The sequence below is a fragment of the Rhyacophila brunnea genome, unplaced genomic scaffold (assembly GCF_057557595.1).
Source record: "Rhyacophila brunnea isolate RB1 unplaced genomic scaffold, BYU_Rbru_1.0 scaffold_18, whole genome shotgun sequence".
Lineage (NCBI taxonomy): Eukaryota > Metazoa > Arthropoda > Insecta > Trichoptera > Rhyacophilidae > Rhyacophila > Rhyacophila brunnea.
This window is the reverse complement of record NW_028232837.1, coordinates 8,446,624-8,471,922: the sequence shown is the minus strand read 5'-3', so window position 1 is coordinate 8,471,922 and position 25,299 is coordinate 8,446,624. Positions and strand designations below refer to the sequence as shown.

The window sequence follows — 25,299 nt, the reverse complement described above, 5'->3', positions numbered from 1 at the left end:
ATTTTCTCTTAGGTATGCTTACATACTGCAGTCTGCAATTTAGAAGAGATTTTTATTTAGCTACGTATTTTTTTCGACTTATACGAGATAGATGAGAACTCTGCCATTTTGTGCAGTGTTGACCTGTGTGTCCCTGATAACTATCTTAGTAATTAATAGGGAGCATCAGTTGTTTATTCTTCCAAGGTGCAGAACCAACCTACCACTGGTAATGCTAATTGGAAGTACGATAACAATTTTCAACCAAATTGCCTCGAGTGTTGATATATTCCACTTGCGTGAGGGTGAGTTTAAGTGGACGCTATTTTATAAATTCTTAAAATAGGGTCTTCTTAGCACACTCGGTGTACTTTTTTGAACTTATATATATTATGTTTAATTGTATTTTCACTGCTTTTGTATGTTCATATTATATTTCTCTTTTTATATTTTTATTTTTATCCCTATTATTACTTTTGTTTTCTGTCCTTCTTTATAATAATGTTTCATGTCATGTTGTGAACGTCTTAAAATTTTAATTTGTAAGGTCCACAATATGTAAAAATAAATTGAATTGAATTGAATTAATTTATTATCTACGTGAGAATTTACTGTATTCGTTGTCAATGTGTTACCTTTTGGTGAGTGTGCATAGTACCTGAAGATGCTGAAAGGCGAAACCCGGGTCGCAAAAAACGATTCAAATGTAATAGTATAAAACTTAAATCCATTAGATTTTGATAGCATTTTGTTATAAAGCATGTTTTGCATGTTCACAGAAAATTTCAAACTCCTAAACCTATAAAATATAAATGCGTTATCGTTCTTCACACAAAACACCCAACTACCTAGATGTGCCAAATTTCCAATATCCTAAATGGAACAATTCAGCTCTTTATATGAACTTTCTTTGTATATAAAAGGGAAGCTAAAATAGTGTATTAATTCATAGTATAGCTTATTTGTAAAAAAATTCAAGTGTGTTTTTGGAATTGTTAAATTCCGCTCGACAGTTAAATTATTATGTTATTTCTCCTTCCTGAACAATTTGCCCAAATGAAGTCGATGTTCCAACCACGTAAAGCATCTCCTAGTGATTACTTCATTCACCGAGGACTGCAGTATCAGCTCACGAGTGTTTAAAATGGAGTCGTACCTCTATACCCATACATATATCTACGCAAATGTAATTATATTCCTAATAATTCATGACAAACCGGATCTGCGCTCCGGCCTGCTCCGGTTCATTTTGAGCACTGTTAACTATGCTTCAGCTTTAAATCTTTACATGTAACTTGAAAGTAGCCCATATTGGCATAACAGAACCACACTGTAATAAAAAGCAAGTAAAGGGCTTAAAATAACTAAATATAGCCACATCTTGGCATTCATGATTATTATTCTTGAATTACAAACCCTTAGACACACCAATTGTTAATGCAGTCGTTGGAAATATTATTAATGTATTATTTTTTTTAAATTTATTCATTTTTTGTTGTTATTTTTATTTCATATTGTATCAGTTTGCATATCACATACAACCATAATAATTAAATCGATCCATGAACACTTTTAAGTTAGTAAGCTTTGAAAGCTCTACGAAAATATCCATATAACTATTAATTTGTGTTCAAAAAAAATATTTTTACATTCTTTTGGTTAATTCACTTCCTGTAACCGGTCATAAATATGAAATCAATGTTTTGTTGACCTCTATACGTGAGGTAGGTACTAAATTATAAAATTGTGACAAACAAACGAATATTATTTTTATCACATCCTATCGCAACTCAGTTTCTGATTTACCTTATGAAAAATATGTTTTTAAGTTGATTTTTTGGATATGACAAATGAATGTCGTTTATTGCCCATATTCGGTTTCGGTAACAAAATCTCATTGGCTGATAACCACGCCATACTAATTAGTCGATACCTCATTGGCTGCATATCGTTATATAATTACAAGATAAAAAGAACTTTTTATATACAACGTTTTTAAATTTTCTGTTGAATGCTCAATATGCAAAACTTGTACTTGATATGAAGTAAATAAAAAACAAACAAACAAAGAAATATAGAATACTGAAATGTAATTTTGACATTTCATTTTGATTTCCATAGTAACGCACGTATATATTAATAATTTAGTTGCTAGGACCACCCCCTTAGCAACCAATAATAGTGGATTGGATTACGGATTTCTTCCGAAATAACTTTTCATACAAAAGAGAATTAGCTGAAAATGAATTCAATTCTACTTAAAGATGGCTAAAAGTCTTAAAATAATGCATTGGCCTCGTGTTTTGATATATTCTAAAAGTTTCAAATGTCTAGCTAGTCGGGAAGTTATTTAAAAATCGATTGCAAGGTTTGTACTGGACAAACAACCACCGGAAAAACAAGAATACGAGCTAATAAAAACGTTATTAAATACCACTACGCCGACCAATGAATAGCTTCGTATGCGTTTTGAACTGATAGAAATTGTGTACGCATCAAATCTATGTGAATTAAAGGCCGATCCTAAATCAATGGCGTGGTGAGTACTGAGTCCGGATGAATATGAAGGAAGGAGAGGAGAGGAGAAATCGCCAGAGTGTAGGGGTGGACTATTTTATTAGATTAAAATACATTGACGAGCTTTTTGGAAATAGTTGCTTTTAGAAAATGGTGTATAAATATTATACTAAAAAATTCGAGCGAACTTATTGAAGTATATTTAAACCATTAAAATAACTGTAAATTGAGATAGCAGGTCTTTAACGAACATATTGTATTTTATAACGTATATTTTGTAATTGAAGGTTTATCTTAAGATTTAATACATGCTCAGCGTAGGTAAAAATGGAGCTTTTATGGTATTTTCAGAGCAGAACCCTGGACATTCCTTAAACGTTGTAGATAATCTATGTATAGATATAATTTTGAAGCCTTATTATCCTTTATATTTATTTTAAACATTTGATGACTGCATAAAGTATTTTTTATTACATAAAATAGTATTCTTATAAACCTCTTGCTCTAATATTTTAGAATATAGTTTATATGTATTATTATTAGGCGCTTAAATATGAAAGTAAATTAACATTTTAGAACGTAACTTATCAGTAAATAAGAGAATTGTATTAAAATTGCATTTTTTGTATTCTCTCGATATATGTCTCTAGTAGCACTACAATAACAGCACTGTAGTAGGCAGTATATTTTAAACCGGTGAGGGTTCAAACAGTGGCTGGTTTAGAGATTTGTAAGCCCGAAGCGCAGACTGATTTTGACAATAACAAATACAATAAAAATCATAAATTATAACTACTATGACACCTAGTAAAAATAATTCAAAATAGATTTCTCTCGTCGCTATCCAATTATTATTGAAGATGGCAGTGATGGTACATAATATTACTATTAGTAGTTTATATTTTATTTACATGTACGCAACTGTTCTTGTGGTTATGTTATAAGTTTTTTTTATGTTGGTTGCTGATTTGGTTATGCTTTGGTATACCTACTAAAATTTTGATAAAAATGCAACTTTTAAAAATTAAACATAATTTAATAATTGTATACTTGGTTCGAACTGTTTCCAGGCCCCCTTTTAAATCTTCTGACGAATTTATCTATGTATGGAAAAAGTATCATTTTAAAAACCTCACAAAGATACATATTATGAGAAAAAATTGGACTCAGTGGGACTCGAACGCAGATGTTTTAATTTCTAGATGAGTGATCTTGCATTTAAGCTATCGAAAGCGATCGGTTTAAACGTAGTTATTAGAAATAAGGCGTTGTTATAAGGTTTTTCAAAATTATGTGTTTTTTATTTTAAAGAGTCTAATTTTTATTCAGAATTGAATAATTAAATAAAAATGAAGTTATGTATATTAACATCTCAATATTATTTTAACAAAAACTGTAATTTTAATACCAATGTTTTTTTTTGTGTTACAGTTATTGCAGTGACATCTCTCGTACGGTATCCAAAGCCATAGGGGTGGAACATAAGCCTATGAATGTCTGGAATTCAGAACCCCCATGTGTGGGCTAGGATTTAGGACCAGGAACAGTCCGTCTCAAAAAACGTCACTCAGGTGGGGCGATTGCTGTATGTAAATCATCAACCGGAAGTCATACAAAAAGGAAAACGACTTCAAACCCAGATCAAGCCTGGCTCGATTACATTTGACATTGACGTAGAAAACTGGAAGTGAGAATAAGTGGTATTCTTTGAAAAATAATACAATAATAGTGTCACTGAAAATATATAAAAAAAATGACAATATATAATTAAAGATTCGAACGGCTATACATAAAATAATAATTATAATAAAAAGTATTCCTTATATATAAGAGGTGCTTACATTATAGACTTGATTTGTTTAAAAAAAAAGTCAATTCATCGTAAAATATATTATCGTGTGTTAATAAAATTAAAAAAAAAGTTTATTTTTAATAATAAAAAAATTAAAAAACTTTTTTTAATATTATCAAAAAATTTTATTGCCAAATTTGGTCGCGTAATTTTATTATACTTTGAAAGTACTGAATATTTAAAAAAAACATGATCAATTAAAAATTGGCGTCTTATTGACTATAAGATATATATTTTTTTGATTGTTAGATTTATATATTTAGAATTATCCACTGTTATAGTAAACGCAAATAATTATATGTGATAGAACATACATATCATCTTAAAAGTATATAATATTAAAACACTATTTAATATTTAATTATTAATAATAAAAAAGTTGTGAAAACTAACATATCATTGTTAATTAATTAAAAAAAAATATAGATTTAAAAAATAAATGTGGTATTTATAAATTGTTAAATTAAGTGTTGAAAGTAATTTTTAAAACGACTTGTTAATTTTAAATCAACCATGATTTAACAATAAGAAATAAATTTTATCGTGACAATTAAATTCGCCTGAAGGCAGAACGAGAGATCGTCACATTTTAAAGGGTTTGTATGAACATAGTTTTCTTTTTAGATAATAATTTTATAGTATCATTATTACCCAGGATTGACCTACTGCTGGATGGCGGCCTCCCCTAGCTCCCTCCACTCTGTTCAGTCCCTAGTTATTTTCTCCACCGAATTTTATGAGTTCATCTATCCAGCGGATTTTAGGGCGTCTCTTACCTCGAGTTGGTCATATCCGGAAATTTGTACGTAAACAGTTCACCGCAGGACACTTATTCGTGCGCCGCAGTACGTGAAACATGAGTTCGTGTAACATTTAATCAAATGGCGAGCTATTCGTTGAACATTTCACCGTGGAGTGTATTTGTACGCTACTACATGTGGCGCTAGTTTGCTGTTCCAATAAGATTCAATACGAATTTTATGAGATGTCTTTACTAGGTTAGGTTAGGTTGGGTTAGGTTAGGGTTAATCTAATTGGAACAGTACTGTTTGCAAACTATCGCTGCATTTTGTAAGATACGTACAAATGTATTCCACGATGCAATGTTCAACGAAGAACTCGTCATTTGATAAAATGTTATACGAACTCATGTTTCACGTACTGCGGCGCACGAATAAGTGTCCCACGATGAACTGCATACGTACAACTTACATGTAACCCTTGTTGGTCGTCTACATTCAATAGAAGATGGCACGAAATCAAGAATGTTCTAGACCACATAACACATAAGTAACTAGTTTTGTAGGCGCAACGAGGATGTGGTAAATCAATAATCTATATATATAAAAGAAAGTCGGGTTAGTTACACCATTTATAACTCGAGAACGGCTGGACCAATTTTTACGATCTTTAATTTGTTGGATTTGTCTAAGCCCCGAATAGCAGAATAACTATTAAAACATCGGAAAAATTCACGGAAAAGAAAATTATGAATAAAATAAATTTTCTCATACATTTTGACATTTTGAACAATGAATCTCGCGCATTCGAAAATAAAAGAAAATCACAAAAAAAATTAAATCCATATACAACGATACATGACAGAAAGAATAAACAAAAAACTCTCATTCGGTTGAACCAAGCCGAACTGCGATCGGAGGAGTATATTCATTTACGCGATGCAATCAGCACCGTAGGAGATGCAGCTAATGTTGGTCGATTGACTATTCTATCGGCGATGTACATTGGCAGCCCACGTCATATGCATGAATATGCGCAAGATGCAATGACATGTGTTCGTCATTACGGTCGTCCAGATCTATTCATCACCTTTACATGAAATCCGAAATGAATAGAAATTGTTCAATTGCTACTCCCCGGACAAACATCAAGTGATCGGCACGACAACACCGCACGTGTCTTCAAACAAAAAATCCTGTCGCTGATGAACTACATTGTTAAGCATCGCGTCTTTGAAGAAACTCGATGCTGGATGTATTCGATTGAATGACAAAAACGAAGCTTGCCGCATGCACACATTCTTATTTGGTTAGTCGAAAGAATTCGACCAGACCAAAAAGATGACATCATATGTGCCGAGATTCCTGATCCCGAAACCGATCCAGACCTGCATGATGTTGTAATTACTTACATGATTCATGGACAGTGTGGCGCCATCAACCCCCAATCACCGTGCATGGTCGACGGCAAGTGTTCCAAGCGTTATCCATGAAGTTTAACGGCGGAGACTATCACTGCATATGATAACGGTAGAAACGTCACAACGAAAATGAAGTAAAACGATATCGTGGTCGACAACACTTGGATTGTTCCGTATTCGCCACTTTTTTCCAAAACATTCAAGGGGCATTGCAACGTGGAGTTTTGCAATTCAGTGAAGTCCATCAAATACATCTGCAAATATGTCACCAAAGGCAGCGATATTGTAGGTTTTGGCGTTCAAACTCCCAATACCAACGATGAAATCACGCACTATCAAATTGGTCGATATGTGAGCTGCAATGAAGCAATTTGGCGTATTCTCTCATTCCCCATTCATGAACGTCATCCCACTGCTGTACATTTGGCGGTGCATCTGGAGAATGGTCAACAAGTTTATTTCAACGCATCGAATGTTGCTCAACGTGCTGTAATATCTCCAGCGCCAACATTGACCAGTTTCTTTTCGATTTGCCAAAGCGATCCGTTTGCACGAACGTTGTTCTACTCTAAGATGCCACGTTATTACACTTGGAACGCTTCATCGAAGAAATTTCAACGTCGAAAGCAAGGCGATGCGGTTCCTGATCATCTGAATGTGCATTCTACTGATGCTCTTGGTCGCATTTACACAGTTCATCCGAAGAATGGCGAATGATTCTACTTGCGGTTGTTGCTGGTAAATGTTCGTGGGCCGACATCATTTGAATCACTTCGAACTGTCAATGGTGTAGTGTGCCCAAAATTTCGTGCTGCATGTCAAAAGCTCAATTTGCTTGAAAATGATACTCATTGGGACATGACAATCGCTAAAGCATTTGTTTCTGCATCTCCAAGTCAGATACGCACATTTTTTGCTATCATTATTTCGACATGCTTCCCATCGAATCCACCTGAACTGTAGAACAACTACAAGGATGACATGTCAGAAGACATTTTACATCGAATTCGTGTCATTTCAGGGAATCCTGATCTCGAGGTGAATAAGGAGATATATAACCAGGTTTTCCTTTTGATCGAAGACATGTGTTAACTCATGTGCGGCAGTTTGTTAGTCAAGTTAGGAATGCCAATGCCACATCGTGGAGTGAATTACGCTTTCAATCTAGAATTGGAACGTGAACGTGAAAATGATCGAGATGCATTGAACTAATTAGTTCGAACGAATGTACCAATGTTGAACCCCCAACAGAAGGTAGTGCACGATACGTTAATGAAGGCAATTGGTGATGGAAATGGTGGCTTATTTTTCCTTGATGCGCTCAGTGGAACTGGGAAGACATTCCTCATGTCATTAATTTTGGCCACTGTTCGTGCAAGATCCGAAATTGCTGTAGCAGTTGCTTCTTCCGGGATAGCGGCCACGTTGCTAAAAGGATGCCGAACGGCTCATTCAGCGTTGAAATTGCCGTTAAACCTTCAAACGACTGAAAAACCGATATGCAATATTGCGAAACATTCAGCAATGGCCAAAGTTTTGGTAGCAAGTAAAATCTTCACCTGGGATGAATGTAGAATGGCCCACAAACGCGCATTGTGAGAGATGTTTTGGAGGCGCAATGATTCTACTATCTGGCGATTTCACTACCAGACCAAACACTACCAGTCATTTCAAGATCGACCGCTGCCGATGAAATAAATGCTTACCTCAAATCATTGACTCTGTGGTGCTATGTGAAGAACCTTCAGCTGACGACAAACATGCGAGTTACATTGCTAAACGATCCATCTGCCGAAGATTTCTCTAAGCAATTTCTCACTATCGGTAACGGCCGTGTTCCTGTCGACGAATCGAACGGATTGATTTCGTTTCCGCTGAATTTTTGCAATTTCGTGTCAACAATAAGTTGAGTGAACGAGCAATTCTTGCGGCAAAGAACAAAGATGTGGATCACTTAAACTTCACAACTCAAAATCAAATCGTTGGTCAACTGCATTCTTTCAAATCTATCGACTGTGTAAGTGCTCAGCCGTAGTAATTTGGCGGGCGTGGTGCGGCGGCGTCTTGCGAAACTCAAACGTATAGCCATGTGTATTATGCCCGAAAAAAGACACTGTCTACGAACATTTTACACACGGTTATACGTTTGAGATTCGCAAGATGCCGGCGCGCTACCCACGCGCGACCACTACGTTCGTACAAACGAAGACGAAGCAACCAACTAGCCAACTGAATTTTTAAACTCATTGGATCTTCCTGGCTTGCCACCGCACAATTTACAACTGAAGGTTGGCTCGGTAGTCATCATGCTTCGAAATCTGAACCAACCAAAACTATGTAATCCAATTCATTTTGGTTTGATTTTTGCAAATTTATTGAACTTAATTCATTTTAACTTAATAAAAAAATGAATTTAATTCAGCTAATAAGTTAACACAAGATTATTGATTCTGAGGCGGTACGAAGTTCGCCGGGTCAGCTAGTAATGTAATAATTATGACTATACTTCAGTGCCACCACTGAATCTTCTGATCTGTATTTCCACTTATATTAATAAAGCCTGAGCATAACTTTTTGCACAAGTAACGAGTGGTCCACTTTTCAGCAGTCAATCGTTTCAAATTGAATTATGAAAAATTCTCAAATCAAATATATTAACTATCAGTGTTATTTATAAATAATATACATTCCTGTTATTCATCAGCTGTCAAAGTCAGACTAGTCCTTCACACAAAACCAGTGATAATATCGATTTCCTAAAAATATCTAGCATTGATCTATGCATTACATTTGTAGAAAGTGTAAATCAAACCATTCCCTGTGCCAAGGCTTACTTTGATCGTTACTTCCAATTATTAATAACGCAGAACCACTAAATAAGATGAACTTCAAGGTCTCCAAGGTCTCCAAGATACGTTAAAACAATCTGAAAGAATACTCCAACAAGTGAACACGACAGACGCGTCAGTATGAGAACTCTATATATAGTGGCAGGCATTGACAGGTCATACATAGACAACGGGAGGGGCGAAAAGTAGGACCAGTCGTGTAATGTATCGGCTTCCTTCTTCAGTGGGCAATGTTATTTCATACTGAAAGGAATTGAGTATTATACAGTTGACTTCGTCTACTCACTGGCGTACAAAGATATTTTTCAGCTTCTAAATAATTTAAAATCAACAAGAAGATATATGTACTCCCCACGCGTAATGTTCACATTGTTCACGTAAGCAATGGGTCGGCATAAAAGACGCATTGTGTGGGGGGTGATATTTTTGTTGTTGTTGAAAATGTTAAAAGTGTTTATCACGCAAGATAATGGACGAACACGCATCTCATCCGTTGCTTTTCAGGTGTATTATACGATATATTATGTGAACAGAACACCTGTGTTATAAATGACACAAGGCATTAAAGCTCCGTCTGAATTGTGCCGAGTCGTGTAACGTGGCATTGCCGAGAATAGACCGGATGTTCGAGGGCCATATTACTATAGTGATACTTGAACCTTTTTTAATTTATTAAAGTGAAAATTGTAACGCAGGTATGCGAAAGCTTCCGCGACAATAAATCTCGCTGATCTGTGACAAGATACCGTCATGATTTACCAGATAAACGAAATAAATAACAAATGAAATAGATGGAATGTCCAACAGTGACAAAACAGAACAGCCAGGGGAAAAAATGAAACACTAATTTTTGTGGAATCTATTTAGGTTAAGTTAGGTTAGGTTAGGTTTGGTTAGATCATTATTTTGTTGTACCTAGTTACCCAATCATTTTGAACATATTATATTGAATAAGATGAGATATCCTAAGCTTGCCGGCAACACTATATATACTGTACGGCAACACTGTTTATAATTTGATTTATTATGGCGTATTGAAAATCTATGCTATTAAAAATCTATCAACATACTAGAGATAGGACAATTTCAATATTAAATTTATATTTTTCCTGAAAAGTCATAGTTATATTTATCGTTGTTCTGTTTTGTCACAGTTCTGTTTTGTCATGTAACCATAATTTTACTTTATCGATATAGAAGGAAACTATTATTATAGACGCGAATCAATTATTTATTAATTTTTAAAAGTATGTCTTTCTGTCAAAACCATCAGCAGACTGATTTTTTTATCTGTATGTATATAATGTTATTTTGGCCGAGCGGTAACATATCGGCATATAATGTCGCGGGTTCCGGGTTCAAATCAGGGGTCTGGCAAAAAAATACATATGGTTTTTCAATGTATGTTTGGATACAGAGTATGGACCTAATATGTTGAGCAAGTGACAAACATCCATTTATCGTATCAGTTAATACGATTTCCACTCCGTGGAGGTCCATATGACATTCTTTGGATGTAACATGGTAAAAAAAATATTATTCACTTACTCGCGTGCAACGATTTTACAGGTTTTTTTTAAAAACTAAATAATAAAGTCGGTGGTATACATATTATTGGCTGTTTATAAATTATTTAAAAAGAAAATTATCAAATCGATATCATACTTGAAGTATGAATGTATCGTAAAACCAACCTGCAATATAAATAATAAATATAAAATATAAAAAGGCTTTTTATTTCTTACACAAAAGTAAATGACAGTTAAATGATTATATCTAATGAATATATATATAACCTATGAATATATTTATTATGTATACATATCTTTCTATGGTTGTATTATCTACTTATTTCCTAGTTTATATAATATTAATTAATATATTTTTTTGTATAATACATATATATATTAAGATTTTTTATTTTTGTATATAATAATAAAACGAACCTGCAATAATAAGTCAATTAAAGCTAACCTAATAACTAGATTATCGCATCTATTCTATACAAAATACTGCTATCGGATGCTATCAGTAGCTATCAAGAGTAGTTTTTATATTTCTGTATCGAAGTATTAGTACTTATTGTAACAATTACAATAAGTTAGTTGTAATTGTTACAATAAGTGCTATGTTTTAACAGCACCTCTCATGGCTGTGCTAAATTTTAGAGCGAGATAGACAGTTTTGACTGTTTAGGCAGCTAACTTATTGTAACAATTATAATACTTCGAAGCAAACATATGAAAAACTACCTTAGTTAGCTGCCGATAACAGTGTTGTGTATAGAATAGATGCGTAGAAGTCCTTTTGTTAAGGCTCCATCCATATGAAAGAAGAATTACCTCAACATTTTGGTTGAGAAATGGTTGAGTTTAAAAGTCATGTATTCGTTTAAAGCCTCAATTGGAAATATGCTGGACACATAACTCGAAGACGGGATAATCGTTGGACAAATTTAGTCATCCAGTGGTATCCAAAAGGTACAAAACGTCCGCAAGGTAGACCTAGAGGCCGCTGGATCGATGAAATGATAAAGTTCTACGGAAGTACGTGGCAACGCAACGCACAGGACTGAGAGAAGTGGAATCAGTTTGGAGAGGCCTTCATCCAGCAGTGGATAGATTCAGACTGTTGATATACAATTATCTATATATTAATTATATAATAATTAGTGAGTAAAATGATTTTAAAATTTCATATTAAGCTAACCAAATTCACTAAAGAAAGTCTAACCAATATAATTTACGTTTATTTACCAATATTAACGAAACATGCAGTAACAAATTACAACATGTGCTCTGTAGAACACCTGGGGCGGTATAAATTCATAATACATAGACGTCCATATAGACGCCTGCCATTTTACCGCTACGAGCTGCGTAGCAACCTCTACGCCGTAGCACCTATGAAATAAAATATTGTTCAGTTGTATCGTTAGGGTTGGCGAATTATTATTTTCTCTATGTCCGCTTTCAGGCGAGATATATCGGTAACACACATTTATATTGAGCCATTTTTTAACAAAGATTGTCATATCGATATATTTCTGCGTTGGCAGGGTTGAATTAAGTATTGCGCCCTAGGCACGACGTCAAATTCGGCCCTACGGATACCGGAAATAATACGGATGCCGCTCGGCGTAATTCCGTCTCGTCATCATCATCATCAGCCTGAACTTATCCACTGCTGGATGAAGGCTTCTCTAAGCTGATTCCACTTCTCTCGGTCCTGTGAATTGCGTTGCCACGTACTTCCGCAGAGTGGCCTCTAGGTCAACTTGCGGACGTTTTGTACCTCTTGGATACCACTGGATGACTAAATTTGTCCAACGATTGTCTTTTCTTCGAGCTACGTGTGCAGCCCATTTCCATTTGAGGTTTTTATTAAACTCTATTACATCGCAAACCCTTGTCTGTTCCCTCATCCACTAATTCCTCTTTTTGTCCTTTCGCGTTATGTCCAGCATGAACCTCTCCATACCACGTTGTGCTACTCTAAGTTTCTGGATCTCTCTTTTACTTAGGGTCCATGTTTCACACATATATGTGATTACGGGAAGTACACACTGGTTGAACACTTTGCGGAAGACGGTTATCTACAATGATTTGTAGCATGCGGTACTGCGTCTTAATTGATTCTAGTAGGATGCATTTGGAATCAAGTATGACGTATTAAGAATATGTCACAGTACTACTCAACGATAATTGACAGCTCATGGTTAACCCGGTCCGTGTCCGGAAATTTGTATGTATGCAGTTCGCCGTATCACACTTCACCGTGAAATGTTGTATCGGAAATATATGGTCAATTACTAACCGAAGCCTGGCTCTCACCAAATATTTTAGTTATAACATCTGCTTGAACTTGCTAACAATTTTTAATAAATCATTATTTCTTTTATTCAACGAATAAGATTTTTAGCATGTTGAACAAACATAACTTTAGTTTAGGCGAGATACCAGTTCGGGTTCAAATTCCGTCGAGGATCGTATTTTTTTCAAATATGATTTTTTCTAGTGCGTATAGTATTTTATTTATTTATTTAGAAAAACAGTATTACGGCATTACAGCGATTGGCCAATGCGCCACAATACATAATAAATACAAAATTATGAAAATGTCCTAATCACAAATAACAACTAATATAACAAGAAAGTAGAAAAGACAGCATGTGTTTATGTAAATATTAAAGAAACATGATAATTATATACAATTATAAATTTAACCTATTTAACACGTCCACAAACATTACATAGTTAATAAAAAATAAATCAACCATTATATAAATATCTGAGTTGTTTTCAAGTTATGTTTGAAGAACTATATATTTTTTGAAAACAGAATGACGATGTATTAAATGAATTATGTCTTTTCTAATGTCTATTTTTTGAAATTTTCGGTTCGGTTTGGAAAAAAAATATTATGGTATTATGGTTTGGAAATAAAGTATTAAGTGGTGACCCTGGATTATTCATGTCAAAATATACTCGGTTTCTCCAGACAGAAAATAATTTATTAAAGTGTTTAAGAAAAGACGTACGTACAGATGTGGTTTCGTACATTATGTAAGCAAATAGTAGACAGAGCAAATGGGGTAATATTCTTAGATTGTGTCCGCGATTAGTCTCTCTTACTTTTGCCGAACTAGACTTACAAATTATCGCATATATTATGCTTTGTAATGGAAATTAGGTGATATTTCAGATGTAACATGATGTCATAAGTATTCTATTTCATAGGATTGCTTGTTTTAATAATATGATCTTTGATGTATAGTTCGAACATATTATAAATAATTTAGGAGTTAAATTAAATGTGGGAATTAACTCAAACCGAAATACTGCAAATATTGGAATTGAATAATTATTTTGGAACTATTATCCTTGTTTTAGAATTGTATGAGTCTTGAACTGGATCTCCGGAGGATAATAATTGGAGTTTTGTGAAGTCTTGAATCCTACCTATAATAATTAATTAAACAATTTTTGAGGTTGGTCGGGTTCGAGCTCCGCTTTGCTTGAATATAAAAACATAATGATTCTAATAAATATATCCTTTTGAGACTCCATTTTTCAAAATTAGAGGATTCTAGAAATCAAGAATATTTATTTTCCCGAGAATTCGAAGTACGAGTATTTTTTTAAATCTAGAGAATTCTAGACGTTTTTTAGCTCTTTTAATTTTCACCCGTAAGTTTAAGAGGTTCCATTCGGAATCGGAAGTCGTAAGATTTTGAAATGAGTTAAGCTATTTCTGAAAAAAAATACCTGGAAATTTAACAAATTCCGTTCACAATGAAAATCGAGGGATTTTTTTTGTTTTGTTTATTCTGCTCCAAAAGTTTTAAGCCAAAATTTCATTCAGAATCAGAAATCGACTGCTTTTTTTATTAAGAAACTTAGTTAAGAGAAAATTTCCTAATTTATTGAAGAATCTGATGATTTTTGGAGAAATGGAAATTTTCGAAATTTCAAAAAATTAATTTCTCGAGATTCGAGAGTGGTCTTTCCTGATTAATTCTCGAGAAATTTTGAGACGAATTTTTTCGATCACATCCATCTTGATCAACTAACTACTGCTCCAAATTATGTATTTTAAATATAATTTTTTTCTAAAAATTATAAAAATTTAAACAATTTTATAAAATGCGAGTAATTTGTCTTATGCATACGTGAAACACCTGTGCTTTGTGTATAAAGAAAATTACGTCTTATTAATACCAGTAAAGTTCAATTACTGCCGGCTAAGTGAAGTGAACCATCAATAATAAATAATAAATTCTTAAGAATAATGTATTTTTGGATTCAACATTCGAGTGCTAGTAATTCGTTTCTTTTTATATCCTACCCCAGGGGGTGAATAATAACAAATAATTTTCATGGCATTTCAAGATAAAATATACCTTTGCAAGAGAAACCATGAGAATAAATACACATACACCACCACGTTCGATCCCAAGAGGATCATATTTGCAGAATACTCCAACAGAATAGAGGTTGTATAAATATATTTTTGTTTTTACGAGCAATGGATTTTAGCCATTTTCTCAACCTTTATTAGATCCATATTTTGGGTCCACAAAAAAACCGTAAAAACACGTAAATTTGTCGGACCCCAAGATTCAAATTCCATTATCAGTCAACACGTTACCGTTCGTGTCCGATCGTCAATAGCTACAGTATATCGTTGAAGAAGTTGGCAAAAACAATACAATTTTCCTCAGTTGTAGAATTTTGATGAAATTGTATTTTGTGCTTTAAGTCCATTGAAAGCTTTCCAATTTTTGTAGGTACTCGAAACTGACTCAGGGGGGAGATGCTCTGCTGGAAATACACATTATCACAAATCGATGTCTATAATGTATCGTTCTAGAATTTGGGAAAGGTCATTGGACAATTTTCTGAAGTCGCTAAAGTTGCATTTTAGTGGAAATTCCTTCATGGAAACAAGTTTTCCATATTTTACAACGTTTTTATTAGATCGTACTCTTATTTGTCCGGTACAAATCTTGCAATCGATTTTTAACTAACTTCCCGACTATGTATACATTTGAAACTTTTAGAATGTATCAGAACACGAAGCCAATGCATTCTTTTAATACTTTTAGCCATCTTTAAGCAGAATTGGATTCATTTTCAGTTAATTATGTTTTGTATGAAAAGTTATTTTGGAAGAAATCCGTAATCCAATCCACCATTATTGGTTGCTAAGTGGGTGGTCTTAGCAACTGAATTATTAATATATACGTACGTTACCATGGAAATCAAAATGACAATTCAGTATTCTATATTTGTTTGTTTGTTTTTTATTTACTTCATATCAAGTACAAGTTTGAGCATATTGAGCATAAGGATTCAACAGACAATTTAAAAACGTTGTATATAAAAAGTTCTTTTTATCTTGTAATTATTTTAATTTACCAGCATATTATGCAAACTTGGTTATCAGAGATTCTCCATTTCATCATATTATCTCGAGTATGTCCTACAATACTTTGCAGTCTATTAATAGCCTTCCATAATCGCTGAGCCTCAAATCCTTGATTCACTTCTCAAGCAGACAGTTGGTCCGTTTCGGGTAAAACGATCAGAGAACGGTTGGTACCACAAAGCATTCATAGAGTTGAAAAAAGCTTTGGAGCCCATGCATGACGTGTCGTGGATAACTCTTTTTGGCAGTCTTCTCAGCATGGACTAAGGATCGTGTCCGGAAATTTGTATGTATGTAATCCGCCGTATCACACTTCATCGTGAAATGTTTTATCGGAAATATATGGACGTATAGACCGTCCAACCTATTTACTGAGATAAAATTCATATCGAAATGTATCACGGTTCTTGTCGGTTTACATGAAACCAGCGGCAAACAAATTCAGAAAATAGCCAATATCCTGGATTATTTGTTAGGTTAGATTAGGTTTTTTTTGGAATTATTAATTATCATGTCCTTGCTTATTCGTATAAGGTGGTTGTTAGTAATTTTGAACAATCACAAACACCCAGGCTTTGAGAAAAAAACATGAATATTGTGTCCTCACCGGGAATTGAATCATGAACTCTCAGGTAGAAGGCGAGCGCCTTACGCACTGCACCACGAGAGCTGCCCGGTTAGGTCAGGTTAGGCTTAAATTGAAACAATATTGTTTGCAATGCTCCACGAACAACGCGTATTTTTTTCATCTTGGTGCGTATACTATACGGTCATCTCTTTCCGATAAGAAAGCTCCCGGCAAACTGTGCTATGGTGGAATATGATTCGGAAAAATTAGATGTAACCCTAAAGATTGGCGTCGCGGAAAAGGTAATTCATGAAACCATAAGAACTATAATGAAATATGCATAGGGTCTAAGCACTCCGTCACAATCTGACAGATTTGATGAAGTGCAGTGTGCATATTGTGTATATTAGTAAACTCAGTTACTTACTATAAGCACTAGAATACCATAACTCTGTTCTGAACCGCATTGAGCCAAGGGGGAAATAAGGCTAACGATAATGACTCCCATTTAAGAGATGCCAAAAAATGTGGAAAATTTATTGTTATTTGAGTATTGGCTAAGGTAAAAACTCTTTACGTGAGCGGAAAACAAAAGACTAGCGATTTTCACTGTGAATTAATAATGAACTGGGATGCCCGGGTGAAAATAATTACTATCTTTTGCCCTGTACACATAACAGGGTGACCAGGTGAGGTATTAGGTTACGAGATGGTACTGCGGAATTTATAATAAATTCAGAAGCAAATATACATGTCGTAACTTTATAATCATAAGTTTATTATATAGAGAAATATGTGACATAATATTTATTTTTATTAGTGGTGAGAAAAATCTTATTTTATTTTGTAAAGCCGAATAAGCCGGACGATTTATCGCTAGATACTTGGCGTTACTGTAACCTACTTTGCCTTCTGAATGCACATTATTTTAGCTAATATTTCTGCAAATACATAAATAAATAACGTGTTGAAATAAGATTATATAATCAGATTTTATAAAATATATAATATAGTGTTAAATTAATCTTTTTTTTATTCAACGAGTATGTAATATGTAAGGGAATATATAGCATTAGTTATTGAAAATGTATAATTAAGAATACCTAAATCACCCACGATGGCCGGGCAGGCAGCTTAAGGATCGGCTTATAATGTCGTGGGTCCCAGGTTCAAACCTCGGGTCTGTCAAATACACATATTATTTTTCAATGTGGGCATGGAGTCAGAGTATGTACTTGATAGCTTGAGCAAGTGTCTAACAACTCTAACATCCATATCTCGTAAAAAAAAACTGTTATTACAACCCCCACTCTGTGGAGGCCTATATGATAATTATACTTAGGATCCGACATGGACATAAAAATAAATATAAAACAAAACGTTTTTTTGCTAATGGGCATACTTTTGAAATGTTCCAAATTACATAATATGTTCAGATAATTTTAAAAGAATCTGGACCAATTACGTTCGAATAGTTATTTTTGTAACTTGGTTTTAAAAAAATCATGAAAACCTAATATTTTTATTTTTTAATAAGTAATCCACTTTGACAAAAAAATGTGAGTTAAAGTTTTTTGTTTTATGAAGACAGCACTGTTTTAAATTACTTTACTAATTAGTCGTTTACTCCAGTCAACAGTCAATCTTCGACACTTTCCGTCAATGTCACTTAGACGTACTTACTATAATAATCAGGACATTTAATAATAAAAACTGACTGTCATTTGTAGCACTCTTCCAAACCACAAAAATCAAATATACATCACTCAAAAGTATGTAGATTTTCAGAAAATTAAAAAACCTTATATGCGTCAGGTTGGTGGTGTGGCGTGATACGCGTGAGGCTTAATGTGGCTCTGGTCCATATTGCCAGAATTTTCTAACTGACACCATTCGTTTTTGGTATAAAATGAGATACAGGGTGGGAGCATCAGTCTGATAACATTTAAATACCAGGTGACGTGATCGTAATGTGTTTGCGCCATAAGAATTCTCATAGCCGAAAATTCAACTGGAAACAATTCACTACGACAACAATAATTATTCATTGTCTACCTCAGTATACATATCAGCATGGCCCCCACATCCTGAAGTGGCCCCCCGGGCCAAGACGTATGGAGCCCTCTTACCTATCGCTAAGGTTAAGGGGGGATTTTCTAGAGTAGTGTTCCCCAATTGGTTTCCACGGAACCCCAAAGTTAAGGGTATTCTGTGTATTTTTAGCGATTTTTAAATAAATCAAGTTGATGTATTGAGTTGTCAGCACTCAGCATATCACGAGTATGAAGCACTGATCGCGACCTCGTTTTGTGGTATCAAACGAGAAAGGCCAATAATTGTGTGTAGTACCGAAAAAAGTCATCATGTCTAGCCACAGTTATCACGTTTAACGAGTTTTTTCAGTATTCTTCATAATTATTATTAATTTAAATAGTCAAACCCTACACAACAATGTATATTTCTCTGTTCTGGGTAACGTGGCAAGGGGTGGAGTTAGGCTATTAAGATTCAACATAAACACTGCACACTGAACATTGTCAGTCAAACTTATTTGTTTTCATTGAACTAATAATACAATTTGAAGATGGTGCTGGTTAGTTTTTAAAATTCAATTAAACCCTGCCTAAACCAAACCCACCCACGGTGGCCGCGGGGCTTAAGCGTTGGACTAATAGAACATGGTGTGTAAATTCCCACCTCCGCTTCCGTTATGTATATGCAGCCACGTCATACGCGGCCGGCTAACATAACCCTTACGTGTGCCAGATCAAAGAATTTAAGCCCTCATTTTGTCCCGAGCAGAGCCGCACGGGACTGGTGATGCAACCTTGCGCCGAAGTGCGAATGCATGATGTTAATTTATATGGCAACTATCAGTGACTTTAATTTGAAGAGTCGCAAGGGGAGTCGAGAGTGTCCCGCCCCCCGTACGCTCTGGCGAATTTAGTAAAGGCCGCAAAATTAAGCGTTGGACTATCGCGCCGTGGGTCTGGGTCTGGCAAGTACACATATTGTTTTTCAATTTGTGTGAGTCAGGGTATGGACCTAATGGGTTGAGCAAGTGGCTGACATCCATTTCTCGTAAAAAACAAAAAATCTGTTAATACAAAACCTCTACTCTGTGGAGGTCCATATGATCCTATTAGGATCGGACATGGTCGGAAAAAAATAACATGGAACCCTTCGCCATATTGGATAAAAATCCATTTTATCTAACTCAGGAAACATACTTAAAATAATTATAAAATAAAATTATATGCGTGAATTATCATTTAATTATATCAATCGTCATATCACGTCAAATTACATCGTACAGCCACATATTTTTAAATGTTAACAATCATCAAGGAAAATAGCGCCGCAGGCGACTATTTTACTATTACGGAAAATTTATGATGTGTGTTTTTCTCATTTAACTGGTCGACTTCCCATGCCGGGCCCCCAGGCTAGAACCCTGTCAGCCCCCTTCCCCTTGTGAAGGCCATGCATATTAGTATTATTTGAATTGGTTTGTTTCAAAATTCTAAACTTTTGCCAAAGTTGAGATACAATTTTTTTCATATATCTAAATACATCAAGTGTCTACTTTTTTGCTCTTCAAATCTAAGTATTATTTATATTGAGGCGGTGTTTGAGTGGTAAATTGTAGGGAGTAGATTGTCGGCAGTAGATGTTCCGTGTGCCCCAAAGAGATTAAAAGACCCAATCTCTTTGGTATGCCCAATATAATCTATCGTCCCACTGGCCTTGTAAAATGGTGGTTACCTTACAATACGGGATTCTAGCTAAGAGCTTATTTTTAGCGGAAATCACGCTTAAATATGTAGGCAGGTCGTGATCGATTTTGCAATCAGAAACAATTATTCAGGGAGGCTCTGCGGCCCATAATTACACCCCGCCTTCAGCAACCGCCACGCGAATATGACGTAGTTTCACGAGAGAAGTTTTAAGCTCACTAATCGCGTCATAAACTGTTATTAATAATATTCTATTTGCCACTATAGATCATAGACAATTTATGAGTAAAGGGATTATTTACGAACACAAAGTTTGGTAGAGTTTAACCAAAGAAGAAAATGTCTTGTCTATAGATTGAACGGAATGAGAGTTATTCAGTATGTGCGTCGAAGAGAAAACTTTGAAGTATACTGTGGAACTCGTAGTCTAATGCGTAAAGCAGTGGTTTCCAAACTTTATGTTACTACGCCACCCTTTGAAAAAATAATCTTGGCGCCTCTCTCCTTTTAAAAAATAAAACACAGACATTTTTAAATAGTAAAAAAATGTATTAATACAAAAAATGAAAAAAAAACAACTTAATTTACAGAATAATAACAAGGTTTTACTATACTTATATGATAATTATATTCATTTTTAAATAAATTGGATATTAGTATAACGTTTATATAAAAAAAATATATGATGTTACGAAAGGCAGCATTACTTATATTGCTTTGCTTGACAAATTATATTCTTCACTTATTTTCGGTTTAACTCTGAAATTTTTGTTTCAGTGAAGTATTGCACTATTCTTTTCTTTTCAATAGTAGTCAATTTAAATTCATCATCTTGACCGCGCCTCCTTTTGCAATGGTCTGTGGCTCCCCAGGGAGGGTTCTTGGTAGTATTGACTGGTGTATCCCTGATAATTACCTTAGAAATCGGGAGCATCGGTTGTTTGCTCTTATAAGGTGCGTAACTAACCTGCCATTAATAATACTAATTTGGAGGGCAATAACTGTGTTCAATCAAACCGCCTTCGATATAAGTATAATCAATCCACTTATGTGAGGGTGAGTTTAGGGTGCACGTTGCTTTATAATTTTTTAAGATATGGGTCACTCAGTAGTTATTTTTTACTCATATTAACTCGTATTTTTACTTAAATATGTCATGTTCATTAATTAATATATTATGTATACTAAATAAATTTGAAATTTTAATTAATGGTTTATGCAATTTTCACCAAGTTGAGGTTCCTTGGAAAAAAATACGAGATGGCAGTGCCACCTGTCAAAATTATTGTCGATGCGCTCAATAATACTATTTAGCTAACAATTACACTATTTTTATATCACAAGCAGAGGAATATAGGTTAGCAATATTTATAGCTAAAGAAGGCATCGATTTTAATACGAATTTAGATTTGTACGTATCTATTTCGATAAAGCCGGTGTATAATACGTGATTTGTGGGTACTATCTTAAAATATTATTTTTATTTATAGTAATATCGAAACTGTAATACAATACAGTGAATTGAATAGATACGCGAGAAAAGCGATTAAGTGGAGTTCGCAATTTGAGTGTTTTATTTTTGCAATCGCGCAACAAAGACGCAAACTCTTTCACATGAAAAAATTTACGTGCGTCAGTTTATGCGTTACAGACAGATAAATCAAGACAAATATATATAATACTATCAGTATGTAAATATATCAGGCGCACATAAAAATGAAAGAGGTATACGAAACTGAAAAAAAAATAACGAGAAATTTTAAATTTAGAATACTCGAAATAAAAGAAATTATTTTTTCTGTCAGATCAATGAATTGATATGGAATTGATTATGACAAGCTCATGTTTATTTGGTTTTACTTTTCCCGCGCGTGGAGGCCTCGGAGAATATATTTTTTTATTATTTACAAACGGCGAAATTAAGTTGTGCGTAAAAATAGCAACAAGGCATACTAAATTTCGGTATGATTTTAGTAGAAATTCGACACGTGTTGACCGTATAAATAAGTAGCGATCGTACAAAACAACGTTGGAAAACGTTTCCCGTAAAACCAATATTGCTTTGTAATTAACTATTTCAAATTTTGGCAAACAATACCTACTCCTTCATTCAACTATACCTTGATCTGATTACGTGAACTGTTTCATAAATTAAATTGGAAAATTGAATTAATGGTTACAATTCCTATTATATTTGAATTATTCGATCGAGCCGTTCATTGAAAGAAAGCAATAAATTTATCTACCAATACATTTATAAAATTAAAAAAAAACGTATCGAATTTGAAATAACAAAATGAATTAATAATTTTCAAATAGAAAGGTACGCGAAAATGTATTTAATCAGAAAATGGTATAGCCAATGTACAATATTATGGCAAATAGAATTATGTAAAGAAATAGAGCCGAATGCAAAGAATTACTAATTTAAATACGAATTTTAAATAAAACATAATGCATAACAAAAGAAAGGTGATGCCCTTTGCGGCAAAATTGAATCAAAGGGAATAGTTGACATACTTAGTAATCATAATATAATTACGTATTCAAAAAGAAAATTAGGTTGGTACTAGATGTTGTTTACTTATTTCGATAAAAGACATTATTTTTAGTACTGATTATCTACGCAAATACGAAAGTATTCTTCTTATATTTTTTCCCACTATAGCAGGCCTTGAGGCCCGATGACAATAGTGTATTTAGTAATAGAATAGAAACAATCATAGACACGCTTTGAGAAAATCACATAAATTTTATTGTAACCTCACCGAGGATCAAACTCGGTACCCCCGGATGGAAGGTCAGCGCCTTACACACTACTACACTGTGTGGTTATTGGCCTTCTCTAGCATCTGCCTCCATCCAGGTCTATCTGAACCCGCTTCCCTCCAGTTTAAGACGTCCAAGGTATTTTACTCGACATTATCCCTTCATTTCGTACGAGGTCGATCAGATCTTTGTCTGCCTTCTGGCTTCGCGAATGTTAGTTTCTTTATCATATAATGTGTGCCTAGCAGTATTAAAAAATATGATTATTAATTATTATTTGTTATTCAAACGATTGAAGCAATATTTACGTATTATCTTCTGCGTATGCATCAAATGACATTGTGTTGTAATACGTGATTAATACTTTGGACGCTGAAGACGCACCTGGTGCGTAATGACCATGCGGCCGATCGATGTAATTAACGTGCATTTTAAAGATTGTAATTAAAAAATCATTATCTAGTCAGCAGCGAATGAGTTAAAGAAGTTTTGTCCAAACACTAGAGATCCAAATACTATTGTATCTTTTTTTAATGCCAACCCTTCGCACACACTCGCTGAAAGCGACGTTGCCGTGTTACTAGCTCACTGTTTTGCTAAAATATCATCTAAAATGGGGTTCTAAAATAGTTAGTTTTCAATAATCTCGACATTATATTATGCATAGTGCCCTCAGTTATTAATAGCTAGAAATATGCATGTGGAATAAGAATGTTCAAATTGTGTGGAACAAGTAATAAAAATATCATGTTTTAATTTCATTATTATTTCTAGAGGTAAAAGGCTGAAAAATCCGTATATTTTGTAAGAAAGTTATTAATTGTATCATTATAATGCACTTTCTTTTCTTATCCTATGTATATTATTTTATAAGAAAATGTCTAAGTTCTAATGGAGACATATTTCGTTTGATATTTGCGTGTTTATAGACCCTTTTAAAATTATTGTTTTACTAACACGAGAATTATACAATTACTTGAACGTTTACCGAGCATTATACGATTGGTATAGTAACATATGTGAGATAAGTTTAAGCTTAGATGTAACCTTCTATTTGAATTTGAAGTTTGAGTCATATTTTTTGATAAATTGGAACATTATGTTTGCCATGATATCGATTTGTATGCAAGTGACATTATTTGCGACATTCATTTGTTTGTTTTTTAAAATCTCGTAAAAAATAAGTACCAATCAAAACAATTCGTTTTGAATTTGGAATGATTACATATAAATAAATAAACAATCATTCATACATAGTGTCTGATAATTAGATTGTTCTGTTTTACTCATATCTAAATTAATTCATCTTTTTGCAACCTGTAATGATCATGCAAAATATAAAGCAACCTCATTATCCCTACATCATCAATAGATATCTCAATAGCATAAACGGAAAAACATCTGTTACGAATTATTATCGCTGTAGTTTTTCTAAAACAACTATACCTATTATCCTAGAAGAAAATAATAAATAAAGTCCTGTCTATCCCGGGAAATACATAATTAATGGGAATTGAATTACCTAAAGGGTGTGGAGTAACAGGCAACCGATCCCGAGTGTGGAAGAATATGGGATAAACTTAAACACGTGTCAAAAATACGTCATTCTAAGCCTTTATTTCGTTCTGACAACTGCTCTCGGTTTATGCACTGACGCTCATTCAATATTAGTGTGTTTGAAGGTTGCAACACACACTATTGCACGTCTATAATGTGTGATTCATTTTTGTAGGACAGTCAACATATGCTTTAAAATGTAGTGTATAGCCTATCGTGATTCTATTTATTTTATTTTTTCTGTGGTCTATACACTGCTATCCAAAGAATCGAGTTGCTCAGGAATGGATGTGTCCAATCGGTGGCCATATTCACAGCATATATAGTTTTAACAAACTTTATTTAGCGACCTAAAATGGCGAATGGGCCCAAAATAGCAT

The 25,299-nt window shown here is 34.0% G+C and overlaps 1 protein-coding gene across 1 annotated transcript in view; it reads left to right on the top strand.

The window, feature by feature from the left end:
* The first annotated feature begins 4,808 nt into the window (after positions 1-4,808).
* Positions 4,809-25,299, top strand: part of ChT (choline transporter) — a 96,622-nt gene continuing 76,131 nt past the window's right edge. The window contains exon 1 of the mRNA XM_085945615.1: positions 4,809-4,944. The gene's annotated coding sequence lies outside the window, so the exon portion shown is untranslated. The remainder of the gene's footprint in view (positions 4,945-25,299) is intronic.